Source organism: Malurus melanocephalus, unplaced genomic scaffold (genome assembly GCF_030028575.1).
Source record: "Malurus melanocephalus ecotype Western Australia unplaced genomic scaffold, MMel_1.1 scaffold_18, whole genome shotgun sequence".
Classification (NCBI taxonomy): domain Eukaryota; kingdom Metazoa; phylum Chordata; class Aves; order Passeriformes; family Maluridae; genus Malurus; species Malurus melanocephalus.
Window position 1 is genome coordinate 2,831,175 of NW_026623250.1, and position 4,305 is coordinate 2,835,479.

The 4,305-nt window shown below is 36.6% G+C and overlaps 1 protein-coding gene across 1 annotated transcript in view; it reads right to left on the bottom strand.

Annotated features, from left to right (window-relative positions):
* The window catches only part of RAB3C (RAB3C, member RAS oncogene family), a 119,631-nt gene that overhangs the window by 12,340 nt on the left and 102,986 nt on the right, over positions 1-4,305 (bottom strand). The window lies entirely within an intron of this gene.

Genomic DNA, 4,305 nt, shown 5'->3' on the forward strand with positions numbered 1-4,305 from the left:
GGAAGGAAGGAAGGAAGGAAGGAAGGAAGGAAGGAAGGAAGGAAGGAAGGAAGGAAGGAAGGAAGGAAGGAAGGAAGGAAGGAAGGAAGGAAGTAGAGAAAGATAAGTGAAAAGAAAGGCTTAAAGGAAGAAACAGTCTAAATGAGAAAAGATGGAGATAGAGTATGTAGTTACATCTGCGGGGTAAAATGCCTGTCTGTCTGAGTGACAATCTGTGGAGGTGAACTGAAGTCATGGGCACTGACAAGCTCTAGGGCACATAACATTCAGAGGCCTGAGCAGGTGCTGTGAATGCAGCACGAGGGCTGGCTTCTGCTGCCCCTTGCAGAAGAGAATGTGAGAGCTCACCCAGAAAGGGCAGATTTCATTTTGTTTTCTGACATTTACTGTTGGCCTCTAGGAGAGACAGTATGCCAGGACAAATTTAGAAAACAGGCAAGTACAACCTAGGGCATGCTCAAGCATGATGAATGCCCCCAGCCATGGGTGATCCTAGATGGCAAAGCATAAGAAGAACATGAGAAACCAAAGAACACATAAAAATTAATGTATCGAATTTGCGTGCACAGACCATGCACAGAGGAATGTTCCAAACAAATGGAAAAGCTGTATGTCAAAGTGCCTTTGCCTGTGCAGTAATTCAGACTCTATTCAAAGGTCTGTGCACACCTCTGCCAGCTAATCCTGAGCTGGAATGTAGATAACAATATCAATACATGACACAGACTGTGAATAGAAGGACCAAGACATCAAGCCATCCGTGAGTTATTCCTTCTACTTCCCTTCTGACAACTGACACCAAACTTTTATGAATGTACGAATTTTGCTGAGATGCATGAGATTGATATCTCAGAAAAGCTATGTGAGTAATTCAGTTGATAAGTGTGTATGCATTTTGCTTTCAAGAAGTTCCCAGCCTGTTTCACTAGAATGCTTTAAAACGTGTAAATGCTGAGTATATTGGGGTTTCACTCCTTAGCCTATCCACATACTCTAACAGCAAATATCCATTTAGACACAAAATATCATAAGAACTATACTCCATACCTTTTTTTTCGATAATGAATAGTGAGCAAGTGTCTTTAAATGTGTTCATTGTTACCATATCAATATTAAGATTGCATTAATCATTTTTCTTTGTGGGCTGGTTTGTCACATTTCTACACTTTCTTGGAATGATATCTATATGAGGAAAAGTTGCGTGATTTTATTTGATCCCATCTGTTTTCATCCCATTCTAGCCTTATTTTTTAATGATGCTATTGTGTTAAAGAACCATGAACAGATTTCTGAAAAAAGCTCTTTAAAAAAGTTCTGAATAGGGTGATAAGGAATGACTAAGGTGTGCTTTTGTGTCTTTATGCCTGGAACAATTAAATATTCTGGGAATTTCAGTATGGAGAAAAAGGAATATGACAGAGTTCTCTGAAACTCAGAACGGGATATGGAGGAAGTAACAGCAAACCATTGTACACTGTAACAGTGAAGAAAAATAAAATGAAACCGTCAGGGGGCAAATTCAAAGGAGAAGTAGATAACAGATAAATTGTGCATGTTTAAAAGATGTTGTGGGTGGTATGATTCTATATGTCTTCAAAGACATCATTGTACAAGTCAATGGAAAAAAATTATGAAAGACCTATTGAATATAAATGTATTGCATTTGGTTCATGAGAGCCACAAATATAATTTCTATGATCAAGGAAAGTATGACTGCATGTTTACCAGTTAATACCTTTCACAAGACACCTACTAGACTGCTTGTAGGTATGATCCAAGGTGGCATTGCCAGTGTCATGTCATTAAAAATATATTCAGAAAAGAAATTTTCAAAGCCAAGAAGACAGATTCTAACCTCATAGCATTCTGTAATTTTCCTTCAAGGTCAGATCTGTGTTCCTAACTATTCCTTCTTTCTTTTGTGAACCTTGATTAGTGCCATGAGAAAGGTATTTATAGGTACTGCAGGATATTTGACTAGCTCAGCCAGACCTCCTCCAGCAGCAATGAGACTGATTGCAGGTTGACTTAAACCATTTGTTTGGGGTTTTGGGTTACACTTGAGAAATAACCCAGCACAGAGGTTTAAAGAAATGAATGATTATACTTCGTTAATAAACTTTAAGGCTGCACTTTTCAGAGAGGTCAGGAGCCACAAGGAGGCCCCTATTTCCAGTACAAGAGCACCGTGTTTCCCAGAGGGTTAAATGCCCTGTTTTTGACCTTTTGAAAATACAGYCCAGAAGATGCATGTATTCATTTTCCCAGTAACTTCAAAGAAATGAGGGCTGAAAATAAAACCACACTTGAGAACAAAGGGTGTCAGAACATGATTTTTGTACAGCACTCATGAATTGTAATTGCTTGTAATTCTGTCTGCAATCAACATTGCATTCAATGGGCCTACAGTTTTAAAATGACTGTCTGGACAGAAAAGTCTATATTGTTATTTTTAAAACTTGTCTGTAAAAGATGTTATCAGCTTTCTGCCAGAAGAACAAAAGACAGTCCCACGTGTTTAACACAATGGGTGTCCTCCAAACCAGAGAGCAAGGCCAGTGCACTTTCTGCAGTTAAGGGAAAGTCCCTTTTCTGCTGTTCCTGACACCACCTCATAGTCTCTGGGCAGATTTAAGAAATGATTGCAGCTCTACAGGAAACATGTAAACATTTGTGTGTGCAGTCTGACTACAGTAAAGGGCTGCATCAGGGACACAAGCTATCTAATACAGTAATCTGCCCTTGAGATAGCTACAGGATGTGTATCTGAGAAAAGAAACCCCCTGAGTAGATAAATATGGAAATAGCGGATAATCTTCTTTCACAAAGATTGAATTTTAAATCCCAGGACTTAGAATTTGCTTTAAAGCCTGAAACATGAGTTTTGATATCCATCTCATTACTATTTTTTTCTTGTTTTTAAGCATTGGTTATTACATCTGAGGATTATTGACTGTACAACATGTAAAATTCCTTCTTGTCTTGATAAATTCATGATCTTGGGAATTCCTTGTCAATTCACTGCATGAATTTTCTTTTTATAGGAATATGGTTCAAGGAATAGAAATTCAGATTAGTTATGTGAGTTTAAAAAGATCTTCAAACTATAGTGACATTTTATGGTTATTGAAAAACATTCCAGTACCTCGTCAAAATTTGTGGTTAAAGTATACAGTTAGATTTTTGGGATCTATTTGTCCAATTAATACAATTTCCTATCTCCTCGTAAAATGAAAAAATACCAGAAATGGGAGGAACAGATATAGAAAAGTACATAGAAAAAATACAACAGGTATTTCTGAAAAGATAAAAATCCTCTGTTAAAGCAAGTGCAATGGTAACTGTTAAGGTTTTGTTGCAAGCAGTTTGAGAAACTCAATTCTTCACAAATATTGGAAAGTTTTCTGGATATAACCCACTGTTAAATATTTCCCGTCACCTTTCAATGACTAATTAATAATATTTTGAATGTATAATTTCAAGGTGCTCTTTTACATATGCAACACTTACTAAGACAGGTGCAATAGGAAGATATGTTATTTTGATTCAATTGTTTACCAAGAAAAGCATTTATACAAATAGAAAAAAGTATTTTTTAAAAAGTAAGGTCATTCATTTATGAATATATGTAAGTTAAGAGCCACCAGCATAAGATTAGATTCCCTCTTAAAATATCCTTTTGTCTAACTACCTATACAGGAATGCTGAAAAGGAGATCTTGGTTACACATACTTTGACCAGACTGAGCTTTTACCAYACTCAGTTTTAAAAACAACAAATCCATGTCCATAATTTATGATTCCCTGGAAATAAATTGACCTCTACAAATGCCAGTTTTGATTTGCACGAACTGCTGAGCTTAGTCTCCAGAGGTCAGGAAATCTGAAGGAAAAAACAGGCTGGTAAGTAGCATTACAAGGATGCTTTGGAGATTTTCAATTAAGGTTTGGCCAGTGTCATTTCAAAAGTATTTCATGGTATGAAAGGATAACATTGTTGTGAAGAAACAGAAACAACAAAGGTGTTCACAGTTTGGCAATTTTCTGTGTGCACATTTTCTTCCCAGAGGGAGACTTTATTAAAAAGGTTCCTATCTACACCTTGGATATACAGTGGATGTACAGTAGCTGAGTGGATGAAGTATTAGAGGAATTTGGACAGCAGCATCTTTCTGTTTTGGATGATTGGTGTGGGTAGTTGTAACCCAAATGTACTCAGCTTACAAAAAGGTCTAGTAAGCTCTTTCTTCAATTTCTCCTTTCTTTTTTTCTTTTTCTTTTTCTTTTTCTTTTTCTTTTTCTTTTT